Source organism: Theropithecus gelada, chromosome 20, assembly GCF_003255815.1.
Source record: "Theropithecus gelada isolate Dixy chromosome 20, Tgel_1.0, whole genome shotgun sequence".
Taxonomy (NCBI): domain Eukaryota; kingdom Metazoa; phylum Chordata; class Mammalia; order Primates; family Cercopithecidae; genus Theropithecus; species Theropithecus gelada.
This window is the reverse complement of record NC_037688.1, coordinates 50,150,380-50,170,956: the sequence shown is the minus strand read 5'-3', so window position 1 is coordinate 50,170,956 and position 20,577 is coordinate 50,150,380. Positions and strand designations below refer to the sequence as shown.

General features: G+C 50.3%; 1 protein-coding gene across 2 annotated transcripts in view; it reads left to right on the top strand.

Annotated features, from left to right (window-relative positions):
- Window positions 1-8,402: 8,402 nt before the first annotated feature.
- The window catches only part of FLYWCH1 (FLYWCH-type zinc finger 1), a 61,144-nt gene continuing 48,969 nt past the window's right edge, over window positions 8,403-20,577 (top strand). For both annotated transcript variants that reach the window (XM_025370991.1, XM_025370992.1), the window contains exons 1-2: window positions 8,403-8,620; window positions 10,948-11,062. The gene's annotated coding sequence lies outside the window, so the exon portion shown is untranslated. The remainder of the gene's footprint in view (window positions 8,621-10,947; window positions 11,063-20,577) is intronic.

Sequence of the window (20,577 nt, the reverse complement as noted above, 5' to 3'; positions counted from 1 at the left end):
AGGGCAGGACGTGTCAGGTGCAACCTCAAGAAGTGGGAGTGAGGAAGAGGAAGCTGGGGTGGGTCAGAGGGCAGGGTCACTGTGGGGCGCCCCTGCCCTGTACTCAGTGTGGCACCATCGGGCCCCTCCTGCTGTTGCCTGGGAAGCCTTACCCGGCAGTGAGGGGTGACTGTGCAGCAGCAGGGCCAGGAGCGGGGGAGCATTTTTGGTGCCCCCTTAAGTGGAGTTGGGGGAACAGCAAGGGTGCACCTGGGCCTGAGTCTCTCAGTGGCGTTGGCAGTCAGCCAGGAGGGAGATGCATACTAGGGAGCTGGAGCCTGCACGCTGGGCCTGGCCACATCACTGTTTTCCTCACCCTCTGGTTTTATTTTTAAACATTTGGAGCATAAAAGTTGCAGGAGCACGCAGGGCATACTGCATAGCCCTGGCCTGGGTTCCCCGGCTCTCCTTCCCTCTCTCTCTCCTCTTTTTTCTCTGTCCCTCCCTCTGTCTCTCCTCCACACACTTGTCTTTTGCCAAACCATTTGGAGAATGCAGGCAGCAGACTCCAAAACCATTCTGCCTCCACCTCTGAGCACAACCTTCCCAGTCATAGCCATGTTAACGTGAGTGTGCCTGAGAGGATCACCGCTGGTTCCGTGACGTCACCCAGCATCATCCACACCACATCCCAGTGAGCAGTGAGGACAAAAATGGCCAGGTTAGGACCCCATGTTGCCTTTTTTTTGCCACCCATATCCTGGAGCCCCTTTCCTTCTGTTCTTTATTATTCTGTTCTTTATTATTTATTTATTTATTTATTTTATTTATTTATTTTTTTTTTGAGACAGGGACCGGGTTCTGCTCTGTTGCCCAGGCTGGAGTGCAGCAGACCTTCCAGGTTCAAGCAATCATCCTCCCACCTCAGCCTCCTGAGCAGCTGAGACTACAGGCAGGCTTGGCTACTTTTTTGAGTTTTTGAGGAGATAGGGTCTCGCTGTGTTGGCCAGGCTGGTCTCAAACTTTTGGGCTCAAGCGATCTTCCCATCTCGGCCTCCCAAAGTGCTGAGATTACAGGTGCACGCCACCGTGCCTGGCCTAATGTTAGCAATTTGATATTAAAATTGAAATTATAGGCCGGGTGCAGTGGCTCATGCCTGTAATCCCAGCCTTCGGGAGGCTGAGGCGGGTGGACCAGCTAAGGTTGGGATTTCAAGACCAGCCTGGCCAACATGGCGAAACCCTGTCTCTACTAAAAAAAAATACAAAAATTAGCCAGGCGTGGTGGTGGGTGCCTCTAGTCCCAGCTACTCGGGAGGCTGAGGCAGGAGAATGGCTTGAACCCGGGAGGTGGAGGCTGCAGTGAGCTGAGATCATGCCACTGCACTCCAGCCTGAGTGACAGAGCAAGTCTCCATCTCAAAAAACAAATAACTTTTTAAAAAATTGCAATTAGGGCCGGGCATGGTGGCTCACGCCTGTAATCCCAATACTTTGAGAGGCCAAGGCGGGTGGATCACCTGAGGTCAGGAGTTGGAGACAAACCTAGCCAACATGGTGAAACTCTGTCTCCACCCAAAAATATAAAACATTGGCAGGGCATGGCAGTGGGCATCTGTAATCCCATCTGCTCAGGAGGCTGAGGCAGGAGAATCACTTGAACCCAGGAGATGGAAGTTGCAGTGAGCTAAGATCATGCCATTGCACTCCAGCCTGGGCAACAAGAGCAAAACTCCGTCTCAAAAACAAACAAAAAATGCAATTGTGAATATTCATTCACATTTTAGATCCAAACACAAATTTTAAAACATTAATTTTTTAAATTAAATTGAAAAATTTAAAAATTCTGCTGCTTTCTTGCCCCTTCACTTCTTGGGGACCTTGATATACAGGCCCAAGCGGGATCTAGTGGTAAACAGGTCACAACCCCGTCCCCTGCAGAGCCACAGAGGAAACAGAAATCCCTGACTGATGAATCTATGAACCTGAGGCTAAGGACCACTGAGGAGTCTGGGTGCCCCGGGGTATATGACAGAGGCCAACCCAGTGGGGGCCAGCCTGGGCAACATAGTGAGACCCTGAATCTACAAAACAAATACAAAAATTAGCCAGGTGTGGTGGTGGTGTGTGCCTGTAGTCCCAGCTACTGGGGAAGCTGAGCCAGGAGGATCACCTGAGCTCACCTACAGTCCAGCTACTCAAGAGGCTGAAGCTGGAGGATCGCTTGAGCCTAGGAAGTCAAGGCTGCATTGAGCCATGATGGCACCACTGAGCTCCAGCTTGGGTGACATGGTGAGACCCTGTCTAAAAAAATGTACATAAAGTGGATTTTTGGAGCAAGGGATTGCAGTAGGAGCTTACTCAGTTCACTCCACGCATTGACCTGGTATTGCAGTAGCTCCAAGAACGGTGCACCCCTCTCATATGTTTGGTTGCTGAGTGTAGATGTCATTAATTTTAATTTTGAAAAAGAGAGAAAAATTACAAATTACCTCCAGTAATTCCACTACTTAGAGGTAAATTTTTAAAAAATATGTGTGTCTGTGTGTGTGTATATATATATACACACACACATATATATATAATTATTTTATTTTTTTAGCCAGAGTTTCGCTCTTGTTGCCCAGGCTGGAGTGCAATGGTGCGATCTTGGCTCACCGCAACCTCTGCCTCCCGGGTCCAAGTGATTCTCCTGCCTGAGTCTCTCTAGTAGCTGGGATTACATGCATGCACCACCACACCCGGCTAATTTTGTACTTTTAGTAGAGACAGGGTTTCTCCATGTTGGTCAGGCTCGTCTTGAACTCCCGACCTCAGGTGATCCGCCCGCCTCAGCCTCCCAAAGTGCTAGGATTACAGGCGTGAGCCACCGTGCCTGGCCAGAAAATATATATTTTTTAAATTTTTCTATTTTCAGAAAATCAAGGTGATGCCACACTTGTTGTTGAGACAGTCTCGCTCTGTCGCCCAGGCTGGAGTGCAGTGGGGAGATCTCGGCTCACTGCAACCTCTGCCTCCTGGGTTCAAGTGATTCTCCTGCCTCAGCCTCCCGAGAAGCAGACACTACAGGGGCGCGCCACCATGCCTGGCTAATTTTTGTGTTTTTAGTAGAGACGGGGTTTCGCCATGTTGGCCAGGCTGGTCTTGAACTCCTGACCTCAAGTGATCCACCCACCTCGATCACCCAAAGTACTGGGATTACAGGTGTGAGCCACCGCGACTGACCCACACATTTTTTCATAATGAGTTACAAATGTCTTCCCTCGTATGAATGCTGCACATCCTTTTTGCTGCTTGACGCCCACGGCAGGGATGCGTGAAATCCACCAGCTCCAATGGCCAGACACATCCCAGTTGCTTCCAGGTTGTAAGCAATCCTGAAATAGCCTTGTTATGTTCCTAGGACAGAGTTCTAGAAGTGAGATTGCCGCACTGGAAGGATGCAAGTTACATTCAACCCACGGCCTGTGAATGCCAAACTCTCTGGCATTTGTCAACACCCGGTTTTATCATCAAGAAGAAAACAGTAATAACGCATCCTCCGCTTGGCCCTTGCGTGCACAGCCTCTGCGCTTTTCACCTCGAGTTCTCATTTTCCTTGGACAGCACTGAGCGCTGGGCAGGGCCTCATCCGGGTTCAGGGCCGAAATGTGGAGACGTTCTGGCCGATGCTCCTGGCGGTCAGGAGAGGACGCGCGCGGACTCAGCGGCTGCCCAGCAGCCTTTCCAGGACCCAGGCAGTGCCGGCAGCCAAGAGTGCGGTTCCTCCCCGCAGCCTCCGTCCCGCTCAGCCCACCCGCCTGACCCCCACCCGGGCTCCTTAAGGCCCAGACACCGGCTCTAAGGTGCCTTCTGCAGGGATGGGAGGTGGGCGACTGTAAGGGATGGAGGGGACCTGTGTGTTGACACTGCGGGTGGCAGCCGTTGGAGAACTGCAATGGAGTCCACACTGTCGCTGCCCAGGGCACGAGCCGCAGCCCCTCCTCCCGTCGCGTCTCCGCCGAAAGGCGCCCAACTAGGACACACGGCGTCCCCGTGGTTACCACATCCACTGCTTTTTGGTCTCCCCACCCCACCCCTTAACATAAACTCGACACCAGGGAAGGCATTTTGGACGATTTTGGTCCCCGAGGGTCCCAGTGCGGAGGGCAAGGAGAGAGGGAGCGGTGTGGTGCAGGGGGATACAGAACGCGGAGGACACATGGGGGCTGGGGAGGCGGGGACGAAGAGCTTGCGTAAGAGCCGAGGTTCCGGGATTGGGGCGCGGATTTCAGAGGAACCGCAGGGGATGTGGACGGACTAAGGGAAGGAAGGGCTCCCAGAGAGGACGCGGGCAGCTGCAGGACACAAGAGGTGCGGGACGCAGGAGGCCGTGGGTCGTGCGAGAACCCAGGGCACCTGGACATGGACCCGCCAGACCTGGGGCTCCTCCAGCGGCCGCTTTAGAGCGAGAGGAGATGGGCAGGCCGTGAGGCGGGGGCGCGGGGTCTCCCAGGGTGGAGCGGCGCCCTCCGCTAGCCAGCCGATGACGCGCAGCCAGAGGGAGGCTTGGGCGGGGAGAAGGGTGCAGGCGGACCGTGACGACCCCGGGATGATAGGAGAGCCGCAGTGAGCCCAGGGCGCGGTGCTGGGGCCGCTCTGGCCGCCGCCGCCAAGCGTCACAGGAAAACGGTAACCAGGACCCTGCGGCTCCTCGCACTTGGAGTCAACCCAGCACCGCACCGCATTGCTGGAGAATGCTGAGTGTATTCTCCTTGCTGGAGAATGGCGCGCAGCGGAGAGGGCGGGGCCTGTGGGTGGGGGTGGGACCAATGGGCGAGGGGTGAGCCAATGGTCGAGGGCTAAACCAATGGGCAAGGCCTGGACCAATGGGAGAGTGCTGGACATCAATGGACGGGGGCTGAACTAATGGGTGGGGCGGGGCCAAAGGGGGGCTGAGCCAATAGAAGGGAGCGGAACCAATGGGTGTAGGGCGGGGCTGGACCAATGGGCGAGGGATGGGCCGGGGCTGAACCAATGGGCGAGGGTTGGACCAACGGGAAAAGCAGGCTTTCACCTCGTGGAATGCTCAGGGGATGAAGGGAGTATTTCCTTTGTCCAGCTTCTACTTTGACATAATTTCTCACCTACAGAAAAGTTGCAAGAATCCCAAAAGGAGGCTGACTGGGGTGGCTCACGTCTGTTTCCCAGTGCTTCGGGAGGCCAAGGCGAGAGAATCGCTTGAGCTCAGGAGTTTGAGACCAGCCTCGGGAATAGGGAGACTACGTCTCTAGTAAAAATTGAAATTAAAATTAAGATCGGGCGGGGTGGCTTACGCCTGTAATCTCAGCACTTTGGGAGGCCAAGGCGGGTGGATCACTTGAGGTCGGAAGTTCAAGAACAGCCTGACCAACATGGAGAAACCCCGTCTCTGCTAAAAATACTAAACTAGCCAGGCGTGGTGGTGCCTGTAATCCCAGCTACTCGGGAGGCTGAGGCAGGAGAATCGCTTGAATCCGGGAGGCGGAGGTTGCGGTGAGCCGAGATCACGCCATTGCACTCCAGCCTAGGCAAGAAGAGCGAAACTTCGTCTCAAAAAAAAAAAAAAAAAAAATTAAAAACTTAGACGTGGCGGTGGTGCACACCTGTAATCCCAGCTACTCGGGAGCCTAAGGTGGAAGAATCGCTTGAACCCGGAGGCAGAGTTTGCAGTAAGCCGAGATCGCACCATTGCCCTCCAGCCTGGGCAACAAAGCGAGACTCTGCCTCAAAATAATTATAATAATAATAATTGCAGTGGTCTCAATGATGTAAAATTAAAGGTAGTGATTCATTTTCACAAAGATTGACAAGAAAGATGACAACTGGAAACTCAAGAGACCCAGAGGTGGCAAAAGAATATTGAAAAGGAATAACAGGCAGATCGCAGTGGTTCATGCCTGTAATCCTAGCACTTTGGCAGGTCGAGGCGGGTGGATCACCTGAGGTCAGGAGACCATCCTGGCCAACGTGGTGAAACCTCATCTGTACTAAAAATACAAAAATTAGCAGGGTGCTGTGTTGTGCACCTGTAGTGCCAGCTACTTTGGAGGCTGAGGCAAGAGGATCAATGGAACCCAAGAGTTTGATTGAGGCTGCAGTGAACTGTGATCTCACCACTGCACTCCACCCTGGACGACAGAGGGAGATTATGTCTCAAAAACAAAACAAATAAACAAAAACAGCATCCTGGCCAGGCATGGTGGCTCATGCCTGTAATCCCAGCACTTTGGGAGACCAAGTCGGGCAGATTACCTGAGGTCAGGAGTTCGAGACCAGCCTGGACAACATGGTGGAACCCCGTCTCTCCTAAAAATACAAAAATCAGCCGGGCATGGTGGCGCAGGCATGTAGTCCCAGCTACTGGGGAAGCTGAGACAGGAGAATCGCTTGAACCTGGAAAGCAAAGGTTGCAGTTAGCCAACATAGCACCATTGTACTCCAGCCTGGGTGTGGCAGTCAGACTTCTCTCAAAAAAAGCTGGGCGTGGTGACAAGTGCCTGTAATCCCAGCTGCACAGGAGACTGAGGCAGGAGAATCGCTTGAACCCGGGAGGTGGAGGTTGCAGTGAGCTGAGATCGTGCGACTGCACTGCAGCCTGGGCGACAGAGCAAGACTCCATCTCAAGAAGAAAAAAAAACAAGTAATTAAGTTCTGCCACTTTTTTTTTTGTTTTTGTTTTTGTTTTTGTTTTTGAAAAACAGGGTCTTGCTCTGTCGCCCAGCCTGGAGTGCAGTAGCATGAGCGCAGCTCACTGCATCCTCAAACTCCCAAGCTCAAGCGATCCTTCCACCTCAGCCTCCTGAGTAGCTTGGACTACAGCGCATCACCACATCCAGTTAATTTTTTCTTGTTCCTCTTTTTTTTTTTTTTTTTTTTCTGTAGAGAAAGAGTCTCACTGTGTTACCTATGCTGGTCTCAAACTCCTGGGCTCAAACGATGCTCCTGTCTCAGCTTCCCAAAGTGCTGGGATTACAAGCACGAGTCACTGTACCTGGCCAACATGGATGAACTTTGAAAGTGCTATGCTAAGGCTAGGTGAAAGAAGTCAGTCACAAGAGACCACATATTTGTTGCATGATTTCATTTATACGAAATGTGCAGAATACGCAAATCTATAAAGACAAAAAATAGATCATATTACTTAGGGCTGGGGTGATTAGCAAATTGGAGGGTGATGGCTAAAGGTTTCTTCTTGGAGTGATAAAAGGTTTTAAAACTGACTATGGTGCTGCTTGCACAACTCTGATTATACTAAATATCATTTAATTGTACACTTTAAATGGGAGAAATGTATGGTATGTGAATTATATTTCAATAAAGCTCTTACTAAAAAAAAAACAACAGTAAACTGATTGTTAACATAACATAGTTTTATGGAAAACTACAATATTTTTCCAAAGAAATTTAGAGAGAACAGTGACATAGTTTTACATTTTTGCAAATATCTTTGTTGCTGGCTTAACAGAAGACTACTGGTTGTCATATCTGCTTCTACATTCTATGTGTTACATCACTCGTCATGCAGCCTTTGTAATACTATGTAATATTTCTGCTTTTTTATTTTTTATTTTTTATTTTTTTTGACACAGGCTCACTGTTGCCCAGGCTGGAGTGCAGTGGCGCCATCTCAGCTCACTGCAACCTCCGCCTCCCGGGTTCAAGTGATTCTCCCGCCTCAGCCTCACGAGTAGCTGGGATTACAGGCGCCCACCACCACACCCGGCTAATGTTTGTATTTTTAGTAGAAACGGGGTTTCACCATATTGCCCAGGCTGGTCTTGAACTACTGACCTCAGGTGATCCACCCGCCTCGGCCTCCCAAAGTGCTGGGAATACAGGCAGGAGCCACCGCGCCCGGCCCAGGTATTTTTTTTTTGTTGGGTTTCTGATGTAAGAAAGAACTGTCCCTTCTCCCGCATTGACTTATTTCCTTCAGTTTGGACTCTTATCGTAGTCAAGGTTATAATCCGTTGCTATCGCTGTTTATTTGAATATCACACTGGCTCCGCTCTGGGGTAGGGTCACTGGGGGCGTCAATGAGATGCATGAGAATCGCCTTTCCACGGGCTCAGGAAACTGACAGACCCAAGGGTGCATCTCAGCAAGCGCTCCGCTTCCTGTGGGCATCCTCAGATCCTGGGGACCGTCCTGGGGTCTCAATTAAGCGCCCCCTACTCCAGCCCCTTTACGCCAAGAGCGTCCCGTCCAGCACCCCCATCCTAGCTCCGCCCCTGGACGCCGGCGTCCAATCTCGGGATGGCCCCGCCTTTTCAGTGAGTTACGTCCCCGCCCCCATGCGTTGATAGGCCAAGCCTGCGGCTCGGCGACGCGCAGGGAAGACCCGGAGGAGCGGATTTACCTGAGGAACGGGCCACGCGGTCTTGCTGCGCATGCTCGGAAGGAGCTCGCCTGGGCGTTCCGCAAGGCCGGCTGCCCGGCGGGGTCGCGCGCGCGGTCACGGGGCTCGCTCCCGCGGGGCAGGTCCGGGCTGGGAGCGGGCGCCGGGGTCGGCGTGGCGGCGACTGCCTGGGCCGCGAGGTCGACCCCCGCTGCTGCAGCGGCAGAGGCTGAGGGACCCGCCACGGCGCTGTCGCCGGAGAGGGAGGGCCCCGCTGCCGTCGGTGAGGACGGGCCCCTGCGGGCCGGGAGAGTCCCGCGTCCCCGGCGTGGACGCGCCCCCGGCCCGGCTCTCCCGGGGGTCCCGAGGGCTGCGGGTGCTGGGGAGGGGTCTGCGTCTCGGCGCTCAGCCGCCTCCTGTGGGGTGTCCCGCGATTCCCTCCTTGCTCCTCGCCACTCCTTCCTCACCCCACCCCCGTCCCCTGGCCTAAGCCCGACACCCCCACTTCAAGGACCCCAGCACTCGCCCTCCGTTCCCTGGCGGTGTCCGCCCCGCCCAGCGCTGCCTTCCTGAACCCGCAGCACCAGCCCCGTCCCACGGTTGCAGCTCGGGCGGTCCCAGTGACCTTGCACTTTTGCGGATCTGGACGCACCCCGCTCCGGCTTCTGACTCTATAGATCTCCGGTGACGGCTTTCGAACTTTGCTGACCCACAGCCGACACTGAGAAATGCCTTTTACGCGTGTACACTGCGCCTGTGGGTCTGGATGACTGAAGCACAAGTTTAAAGGGAGACGCTTGTTTAAGCTCACATGACGCAGCTGGATCTGTTCGGATTCAATTCCGTTCCATTCTCTTCCACCCGGTTCCAAAAGGCCGCGGCTAACCCATGGAGCCTGCACATAACGGGTCTGACGTAGTTGAAACCCTCGCTCGAAACCCTGCCCGTTGTTCCCTTTATTCCTTGTCCTGGGAGGAAACTGAACTTCCATAGTCAGATAATCATGTGCGAACTCCAATTCCGAAGAAACGGCTTATTTTTATTTTCATATTTCTGCTTTCCAGGGTCAATATGATTTCCAGGGCTTGATCTAGATTTTCTCGTGTGATTCTATCATGTTTCTCTTATTCCTCTCCCAAATGCTACTGGCGGCACGTGTGGAAGGAACAAGGCTGAGGTTGAGACTACATTGTGGAGCGTTTATGACACCCAGCTGATGATGCACTAAAGCTGGAGATGGAGATGATTTAACTGGGGAGAGACAGGCTGAAAGTTAAGCTTTAGGAAGAGTGGCCTTTCAGCACCCTATAGGGAGAATTGGAGTGGCTGCTTGCCAGAGCTGGCAAGATCGTTCAGAGGCTTTGGCTTGGGCTAAAGAGGTTGTGGTAAGGGATGATGTCCTGAGGTGGTGGGAATGGAAAGGAGAGGGAAGATGGGTGTATCAGGCATAAAGGGAGAGAGATTTGAGGATGCATTAAGCTATGGGAAGGAGTAAATAAACTTCGCTAAGATTATGATGGAGGGTGATTGGGGAATACCCGGCTGGGAGGGTCTCATTGGCCAAGCTCTCCCTTTCTGTGCCCTCTGATTTCTTTTTTTTTTTTTTTTTTTTGAGACGGAGTCTCGCTCTGTCGCCCAGGCTGGAGTGCAGTGGCGATCTCGGCTCACTGCAAGCTCCACCTCCCGGGTTCACGCCATTCTCCCGCCTCAGCCTCCGAGTAGCTGGGACTACAGGCGCCCGCCACCACGCCCGGCTAGTTTTTTGTATTTTTTAGTAGAGACGGGGTTTCACCATGTTAGCCAGGATGGTCTCGATCTCCTGACCTCGTGATCCACCCGCCTCGGCCTCCCAAAGTGCTGGGATTACAGGCTTGAGCCACCGCGCCCGGCCGTGCCCTCTGATTTCTAAGTTGCTTTGGAGCTGTGGCTCTCGGGCAATTTTGCACCCCAGGGAACATTCTGCAATGCTGATGGTCACAATGTGTGGTAAGGCATGACACTACGATCTGGCAGGTAGAGACCGGGGATGCTGCTGAACACCCCACGCTGAACAGCACAGCCTCCCACAGCAGAATCATCCGGCCCAAAATGTCGACAGTGCTGAGATTGTGAAGCTCATTTTGAGTCAATTTTAATTATCTGGGCATCTCTGCCACCTTCAGCCTCTCCAGGAGGAAAGTCTCTGTGCACCCACTGAGCGTGTGCTATCACCATAGGGGTTCATGTCCAAGGCAAGTGCACCTCCAATGCTCATGGCTCAGTTGTGGGTAGGTGGGAGGTGGGTAGACATTGGAGTCTTCCAGGAGCGCTTTTTTGTTTTTTTTTTTAATTTTGTAGAAATGGTGTGTGTGGAGGGGTGGTCTCGAACTCCTGGGCTCAAACAATTCTCTCACCTGAGTCTTTCAAACTGCTGAGATGACAGGTGTGAGCCACCTTGCCACCAGTCCATTCAGAAGCTTTTTAAACAAAGCGCCTTCCCTCCTCCTGCTCCTATCCCTCAGCACCCCTGCTGCACCTGGATGCAGAATGCCTTGTTCTTCTGTAACACTCGACAGTGCATGGAATAATTTCACTTGCGATATTTCATTTGCCACTTTTCTTTCTTCACAGGTGAAACCAGCACAGAGAAGTTACGGGATTTTCCCCCGGGGTCTCCTGCCCAGCAAGCCAGCGCCGTGACCCAGGTGTGGGAGATGATGGTGGCGTCTCTCACTCACGTGTAAAGGTAATTCTGTTGCTCCTTCAGCTGCCAAAAGAGCCTCCTGGTTTTCCAGCCTTACTGATTAGAGTTTGGACCCGCTGGTGTCTGAAAGACACCTGACAGTTGCTGACATGTGACCCTTAGGTCTATACCGAGCCCTTGTCGCCACCAGCAGGACCGCAGTGTCCCAGCAGGCTACACTGAGCCCTTGTGGCCACCGGCAGGACCGCAGTGTCTCAGCAGGCCATCTGGCATTGCACTCAAATTGCTCCGCACCCACAGTTTTGGGAGATGGGGAGAGAGGATAAGAGTGATGCACCATAAACTGAGACTTTGGAGCTTTCCGTGCACGTCTGCCAGCCCGTGCTCCATTCACTTAAGAAATCTGTACTGAGTGCGGCCAGGCATGGTGGTTCGTGTCTGTAATCCCAGCACTTTGGGAGGCCGAGGCGGGCAGATCACCAGAGGTCAGGAGTTTGAGACCAGCCTGGCTAATACGGTGAAACCCCATCTCTACTAAAAATACAGAAAATGTAGCTGGGCGTGGTGGCGGGTGCCTGTAATCCCAGCTACTCAGGAGCCTGAGGAGCAGAATCGCTTGAACTCAGGAGGCAGAGGTTGCAGTGAGCCAGAATCGAGCCACTTCACTCCAGCCTGGGTGACAGAGTGAGACTGTCTCAAAAAAAAAAAAAAAAAAAAAAAAATTGTACGAATGAAGATTGAACATCACAAAAGAAACACATTAGGGTCCCTGTATCTACCACAAAACAACGGGTATCCACTGTAAAAAAAAAAAAAAAAAAAATGCGCTTACAGTAACAAAAGTTTCATAAAATATACTTGTTTTTTGTTAAATGCACTGAAAATTTCCTTTTTTTTTCCCCCCTGAGACAGAGTCTCATTTTGTTGCCTAGGCTGGAGTGCAGTGGTGCGATCTTGGCTCACTGCAACCTCCATCTCCCAGGTAGGTTCAATCAGTTCTGCCTCAGCCTCCTGAGCAGCTGGGATTACAGGCACGCACCACACCCGGCTAATTTTTTTGTATTTTTAGTAGAGACAGGGTTTCACCATGATGGCCAGGCTGGTCTCGAACTCCCGAGCTCCGGCTCACTGGCTCTTTAACAATAAGTGAAATCTTTAACATGTGTTTGTTTTACATGAGTATAAAACAGTTTTATTTCCTTTGTTTTGGTCTAGGGCACTGTTTTTCAAACTGCTTAGTCATTAGTGTTAAAATCATTAGGTTCCAGTCAGCAATTTTTAAAATTACATGGGCTGGTCGTGGTGGCTCATGCCTGTAATACCAGCACTTTGAGAAGCCAAGGTGGGCAGATCATGGGAGGCAAAGGCAGGAGAATGATTTGAGCCCAGAAATCGGAGGTTGCAGTGAGCTGAGATATAGCCACTGCTCTCCAGCCTGGGAGACAGAAGAAGACTCTGTGATGGGGGGGGAAAAAAAAAAAGAGAATCCAAAGAATAATCTGGAAGATTCTAGATCAGGAATATTGAAGTGAATGTGCAAATGGAGGCAAAACTGGCCTCTTCCACAGTGGGGGAATTTATTTACATGTCTGTATTTATTTTATTTATTTATTTATTTATTTATTTATTGAGACAGAGTCTTGCTCTGTTGCCCAGTGCAGTGCAGTGGCACGATCTCAGCTCACTGCAAGCTCTGCCTCCCAGGCTCACGCCATTCTCCTGCCTCAGCCTCCCAAGTAGCTGGGACTACAGGTGCCCACCACCATGGCCGGCTAATTTTTTTGTATTTTTAGTAGAGACGGGGTTTCACCGTGTTCACCAGGATGGTCTCGATCTCCTGACCTCGTTATCTGCCCACCTTGGCCCCCCAAAGTGTTGGGATTACAGGTGTGAGCCACTGCGCCCGGCCGTATTTATTTAAATAGAAAAAGAGACGCCAGGCCTGGTGGTTCACACCTGTAGTCTCAGCACTTCAGGAGGTCGAGGTGGGAGGATCGCTTGAGCCTGGGAGTTTGAGGCTGTAGTGATTGCACCACTGCACTCCAGCCTGGGCAGCAGAGCTAGACCCTGTCTCCTATATGCTAGAATTACTTCGCATTTTTCTCAGCTGTTCACAATTTACAGAGTTGTACAAATAGCTCAAAGAAGAGAATAAGATAATCTGGAAAGATGTGTTCTAAACAATGTATCATTTTCCACTGAAGCACACATTTTTCTTTTGATCTCATAATCAAGGAAATTTTTTTTTTTTTTTTTTTTTGGAGACGGAGTCTTAAACCCTGTCACCTAAGCTGGAGTGTGGTTGTGTGATCTTAGCTCACTGCAACCTCTGCTTCCCGGGTTCAAGCAGTTCTCCTGCCTCAGCCTCCCAAGTAGTTGGGATTCCAGGCACACACCACCACACTCAGCTAATTTTTGTATTTTTTTTTTTCAGTTCTAATTTTTGTATTTTTAGTGGACACGGGGTTTCATCAAGTTGGCCAGGCTGGTCTCAAACTCCTGACCTCAAGTGATCTTCCCGCCTCGGCCTTCCAAAGTGCTGGGATTACAGGCGTAAGCCACTGTGCCTGGCCAAGGAAACGTATTTTTGATTATAAGGCTGATCTCATTAGATTTGGCCTGATTATGTAGTACTCATTTACCAGATAAGCTCACCTGAATTTGCCTTGCTGGAAGTCTCCATAAGGAACCTTAGACTTTTGAAAGTCTGTTGTTTCGGCCAGGTGCCGTGGCTCACACCTGTAATCCCAGCATTTTGGGAGGCGAAGACGGGCCAATCACTTGAGGTCAGAAGTTCGAGACCAGCCTGGCCAACATGGTGAAACCTCGTTTCTACTAAAAACAAAAATTAGCTGGGCGTGGTGGTGCGCGCCTGTAATCCCAGCTACTCAGGAGGCTGAGGCAGGAGAATTACTTAACCTGGGAGGTGGAGGTTGCAGTGAGCTGAGATCATGCAACTGTACTCCAGCCTGGACAACAGAGTGGGACTCCATCTCAAAATGAAAAGAGAGGCCAGGCGTGGTGGCTCACGCCTGTAATCCCAGCACTTTGGGAGGCCGAGGCGGGCAGATCAGGAGGTCAGGAGATCGAGACCATCCTGGCTAACCCTGTCTCTACTAACAAAATACAAAAAATTAGCCAGACGTTGTGGCGGGCGCCTGTAGTCCCAGCTACTGGAGAGGCTGAGGCAGGAGAATGATGTGAACCCGGGAGGCGGAGCTTGCAGTGAGCCGAGGTCGTGCCACTGCACTCCAGCCTGGGGGACAGAGCAAGACTCTGTCTCAAAAAAATAAATAAATAATCTGTTGTTTGATATTCTGAGACACAGAAGGCAAGCCCAAGATGCTTTCTCCATCAGATTTTGCCTGTAGTACTTAAAATTTGAGCAAATTCCTCTCTTCTTGAGGTTCCCCCAATACTCGTAAGGCTCCTGAAACTTGTTAAATTGCTGATACTTTCAAAAAAGAGGAACTCAGCCAGGCGTGGTGGCTCACGCCTGTAATCCCAGCACTTTGGGAGGCCGAGATGGGTGGATCATGAGGTCGGGAGTTCGAGAGCAGCCTGGACAACATGGTGAAACCCTGTCTCTATTGAAAAAATACAAAAATTAGCCAGGCATGGTACCGCACACCTGTAATCCCAGCTACTTGGGAAGCTGAGGCAGGACAATCGCTTGAAACCAGAAAGCGGAGGTTGCAGTGAGCTGAGATCATGCCACTGCACTCCAGCCTGGGTGAAAGAGTGAAACTCTGTCTCAAAAAAAAAAAGAAAAGAAAAAGGAAAAGGAAAAAAGGAAGCCATGACTTTCCCAATGATACAAAGTAAGCATGTTACATTTTTTTTTTTTTTTTGCAACGCAATTTGGCTCTTGTCACCCAGACTGGAGTGCAATGGTGGGATCTCCGCTCCCTGTAACTTCCACCTCTCGAGTACAAGCGATTTTTCTCCCTCAGCCTCCTGAGTAGCCACCATGCCCAGCTAGTTTTTTTTCCTTTCCTTTTTTTTTTTTTTTTTTTTTTGAGACAGAGTCTCGCTCTGTTGCCCAGGCTGGAGTGCAGTGGCACGATCTCTGCTCACTGCAGCCTCGGCCTCCCGAGTAGCAGGGATTACAAGCGCCTACCACCACGCCCAGCTAATGTTTTTGTATTTTTAGTAGAGATGGGGTTTCACCATGTTGGCCAGGCTGGTCTTGAACTTCTGACCTCGTGATCCGCCTGCCTTGGCCTCCCAAAGTGCTGGGATTACAGGTCTGAGCCACCGCACCCGGCTAGTTTTTGTATTTTCAGTAGAGACGGGGTTTTGCCATGTTGGCGTGACTGGTCTCAAACTCCTGGCCTCAGATGATCCACCTGCCTCGGCCTCCCAAAGTGCAAAGATTACGCGTCCAACTTTTTTTTTTTTTTTTTGAGACAGAGTTTCACTTTTGTTGCCCAGGCTGAAGTGCAATGGTGGGATCTCGGCTCACTGCAACCTCTATCTCACGGGTACAAGCGATTCTCCTGCCTCAGCCTCCCGAGTAGCCGGGATTACAGGCGCTCACCACGACGCCCAGCTAATTTTGTATTTTTAGTAGAGACAGGGTTTTGCCATGTTGGTCAGGCTGGTCTCGAACTCCTGACCTCAGGTGATCCACCCACCTCAGCCTCCCAAAGTGCTGGGATTACAGGTGTGAGCCACCGCGCCCGGCCATTAACGATTTTATGCAACATTAATGAGGAAACCTGTATGATATTAAATATTAAATGAGATGATGTAGATAAAATACTTGAGGTGTTTTAGTGCCCAGGACAAAGCAAACCTCATGTGTGTCTTAGGCTCGTCACTTTAGCCACAGTCTTCTTTTTCTCAAGGGCATCTATTCTAGTGTTTGTCAAAGTCTGGTTCATAGCCTATCAGTTATCAGGAGTATTTGCTAAAAATCTAGATTCTTGGCCGGGCACGGTGGCTCAAGCCTGTAATCCCAGCACTTTGGGAGGCCGAGACGGGCGAATCACGAGGTCAGGAGATCGAGACCATCCTGGCTAACATGGTGAAACCCCGTCTCTACTAAAAAATACAAAAAACTAGCCAGGCGAGGTGGCGGGCGCCTGTGGTCCCAGCTACTCGGGAGGTTGAGGCAGGAGAATGGCGTAAACCCGGGAGGCGGAGCTTGCAGTGAGCTGAGATCCGGCCACTGCACTCCAGCCTGGACGACAGAGCCAGACTCTGTCCCAAAAAAAAAAAAAAAAATCTAGATTCTTGTTCCTGCCTCTTCCCTGATCCTCTCCCCACCACCCGAAATCTGGAGTCTTTTTTCCTTTCCACCCGCGAGACGGAGTCTCACTCTGTCGCCTAGGCTGGAGTGCAATGGCGTGATCTTGGCCCACTGCAACCTCCACTTCCCGGGTTCAAGGAGTTCTCCCTGCCTCACCCTCCAAAGTAGCTGGGATTACAGGTGCCCCCCCCCATGCCCAGCTAATTTTTGTATTTTTTAGAAGAGATGGGGTTTTGCCATGTTGGCCAAACTTGTCTTGAACTCTTGACCTCAAGTGATCCACCCGCCTCGGCCTCCCAAAGTGCTGGAATTAGAGGCATGTGCCACCATGCCTGGCCTTGGATTCTTCTTGAATCCCTCTCTAGAACCTCAGGTAGAATTTTAGATGTGAAATCCTGGAATCTACATTTTTATCAAATATTCCACATAATTCTTATATAGACTAGAATTATATGTAAAAATAATTGAAATAAAAGCTTCATGGACCAGTCGTGGTGAGATCTTTGCTCACTGCAGCCTCAACCTCCCAGGCTCAAGCAATCCTCCCATCTCAGCCTGCTGAGTAGCTGGACCACAGGCACCCGCCATCACGCCAAACTTTTTGTAGAGACAGGGTCTCACAGTGTTGCCCAAGTTGGTCTCAAACTCCCGGCCTCAAGAGATCCTCCTGCCTCACTGTCCCAAAATGCTAGGATTACAGGCATGAGCCATCACACCTAGCCCCTACAATAGGGATTTTAATATCCTCAATTTAATTAATTCCTCTGTTCTACTTGATATTACTCTTGATCCTCCTGCATAACATTAAATTACTACTCAGGAGATGCGGCCTGTCTTGAACTTGTTTAATATTTTCCCACTGTAAAAAGAGTTTGTGCACATGGGAAACCGTTTTGAGAACAAGAAATTCAAGAAAAAAATCAATACTCTTACTACTTTTAACATTTCAATATATCTCTTACTAGTTATTTAACTTTTTTTTGTTTTTGTTTTTGAGATGGAGTTTCGCTCTTGTTACCCAGGCTGGAGTGCAATGGTGCAATCTTGGCTCACCGCAAACTCTGCCTCCCGGCTTCTAGTGATTCTCCTACCTCAGCATCCTGAGTAGCTGGGATTACAGGCATGCACCACCACACCCAGCTAATTTTTATATTTTTAGTAGAGATGGGGTTTCTCCATGTTGGTCAGGCTGGTCTCAAACTCCTGACCTCAGGTGATCCTCCTGCCTCGGCCTCCCAAAGTGCTGGGATTAGAGGCGTGAGCCACCGCGTCTGGCCTTAAATGTTTTTAAGTTATAAACGTGTAAAATAAAATTCACCAATGAATAACAAATATGACCAGAGTAGAAAGGAAATAAGAAGGGCCAGTGGATTGAGGACTAGAAGGTAGTGTCTTCTCTAAGTAATATTTTGGTCTTTTTTGGAAAAAAAAAAAACATGTTTAGAAACATAGTCTTGGCCGGGCGCGGTGGCTCAAGCCTGTAATCCCAGCACTTTGGGAGGCCGAGACGGGTGGATCACGAGGTCAGGAGATCGAGACCATCCTGGCGAACACGGTGAAACCCCGTCTCTACTAAAAAATACAAAAAAAAAAAAAAAACTAGCCGGGCAAATTGGCGGGCGCCTGTGGTCCCAGCTACTCGGGAGGCTGAGGCAGGAGAATGGCGTAAGCCCGGGAGGCGGAGCTTGCAGTGAGCCGAGATCGCGCCACTGCACTCCAGCCTGGGTGACAGAGCGAGACTCCGTCTCAAAAAAAAAAAAAAAAAAAAAAAGAAAGATAGTCTTTACTGAATTTGTTAATTGGATTTTGCTTTCTTTTTTTTTTTTTGAGGCAATCTCCCTCTTTTGCCCAGGCTGGAGTACAGTGGCATGATCTCGGTTCACTGCAACCTCCAACTTCCTGGTTTAAGCAATTCTTCTGCCTCAGCCTCCCAAGTAGCTGGGATTACAGGTGCACACCACCACTCCTGTCTAATTTTTTGTGTTTTAGTAGATGTTAGCCAGAATGGTCTCGATCTCCTGACCTTGTGATCCACCTGCCTCGGCCTCCCAAAGTGCTGGGATTACAGGTGTGAGCCACTGCGCCCAGCCACTATAACTCTTACATATGTGTATATATTTATTCATTTATTTTAATTTTTTCTTTTTTCTTTTTTTTTTTTTTTTTGAGACAGAGTGTCGCTGTGTCTCCCAGGCTGGAGTGCAGTGGTGTGGTGTCGGCTCACTGCAACCTCTGCCACCTGGGTTCAAGCGATTCTCCTGCCTCAGCCTCCCAAGTAGCTGGGACCACAGGCATCCGCCACCACGCCCAGCTAATTTTCGTATTTTTAGTAGAGACAGGGTTTCACCATGTTGGCCGGGATGGTCTGGATCTCTTGACCTCGTGATCCGCCCACCTCGGCCTCCCCGAAGTGCTGGGATTACAGGCGTGAGCCACCGCGTCCGGCCTAGTTTTTGTTTCTTGAGTTGGGGTCTTGAGATGTCGCCTAGGTTAGCTTCAAACTGCTGGGCTCAAGCCATTTTCTTGAGGCAACGTCCCAAGTATCTGGGACTACAGATACGCACCACCATGCCCAGTTCTAAGTAATACTTTTTGTAAACACAACATTTTGGAAATCCTCTTGAATTTTTTTTTCCAACTTGGAAAAATTTCCAAATTCTTGTTTGAAATCATTGCCACCCGTGTGACTTTACCAAGGCAATAGGAACATTTCAGGAGCAACACCACCATCTTGTGGCCATGTCGAGTATTGCTGCTGAGGATTTAAATGGGCGCTTTCCCATTAAGGGTGGTGCTGACTCATGCAATGGTCCTGCGGAAAGATTCCAGGTGGCCTCGGGTGGGGGCTTCCTACTCTCGAGAGGGATACAGTAGCAGACATGATTGAACGCAGTGTGTGCTACCGAAAAGGAAGTGTGTTAAAGGCATTAATTCAACAATGGAAGTAGTTGTGCATTTGAGTGGCAGGATTGGGGTAATTTAGTATTATAGTCTTAACATTCTGAAATGGTTTCTATATATTTTTAGAATATGATATTAGATCTTAGAAAATTTCACAACATCTAATGCATGCCACCCCTTCTTTGATGAGTAAACCAAACCNAAGCGATTCTCCTGCCTCAGCCTCCCGAGTAGCTGGGACCACGGGCACCCGCCACCACGCCCAGCTAATTTTTGTATTTTTAGTAGAGACGGGGTCTCACCATGTTGGCCTGGGATGGTCTCGATCTCTTGACCTCGTGATCCACCCACCTCAGCCTCCCGAAGTGCTGGGATTACAGGCGTGAGCCACCGCGCGCGGCCTAGTTTTTGTTTCTTGAGTTGGGGTCTTGTGATGTCGCCTAGGTTGGCTTCAAACTCCTGGGCTCAAGCCATTTTCCTGCGGCAACCTCCCAAGCAGCTGGGACTACAGATACGCGCCACCATGCCCAGTTCTAAGTAATACTTTTTGTAAATATAACATTTTGGAAATCGTCTTATTTTTTTTCCAACTTGGAAAAATTTCCAAATTCTTGTTTGAAATCATTGCCACCCGTGTGACTTTACCAAGGCAATAGGAACATTTCAGGAGCAACATCACCATCTTGTGGTCATGTCGAGTATTGCTGCTGAGGATTTAAATTGGCGCTTTTAAGGCAGAACCATTAAGGGTGGTCCTGCCTCATGCAATGGTCCTGCGGAAAGATTCCAGGTGGCCTCGGGTGGGGGCTTCCTACTCTCGAGAGGGATACAGTAGCAGACATGATTGAACGCAGTGTGTGCTACCGAAAAGGAAGTGTGTTAAAGGCATTAATTCAACAATGGAAGTAGTTGTGCATTTGAGTGGCAGGATTGGGGTAATTTAGTATTATAGTCTTAACATTCTGAAATGGTTTCTATATATTTTTAGAATATGTATTAGAACTTAGAAAATTTTACAACATCTAATGCATGCCACCCCTTCTTTGATGAGTAAACCAAACCCAAGAACAAGAAGCTTCTGCTGTTCAGTAGAGCGCCTGTAATCCCAGCATTTTGAGAGGCAGGTAGGTAACTAGAGGCCAGGAGTTCGAGACCAGCTTGGCCAATATGGTGAAACCCCGTCTCTACTAAAAATACACAACAAAATTTAGCCACGCGTGGTTGCGGGTGCCTATAATCCCAGCTACTCAGGAGGCTGAGGCCTAAGAATCGCTTGACCCCAGGAGGCGGAGGTTGCGGTGAGCTAAGATCGCACCACTGCACTCCAGCCTGGGTGACAGACTCTGTCTAAAAAAAAAAAAAAAAAAAAGGCCGGGCGCGGGGCCCAAACCCTGAAACCCCA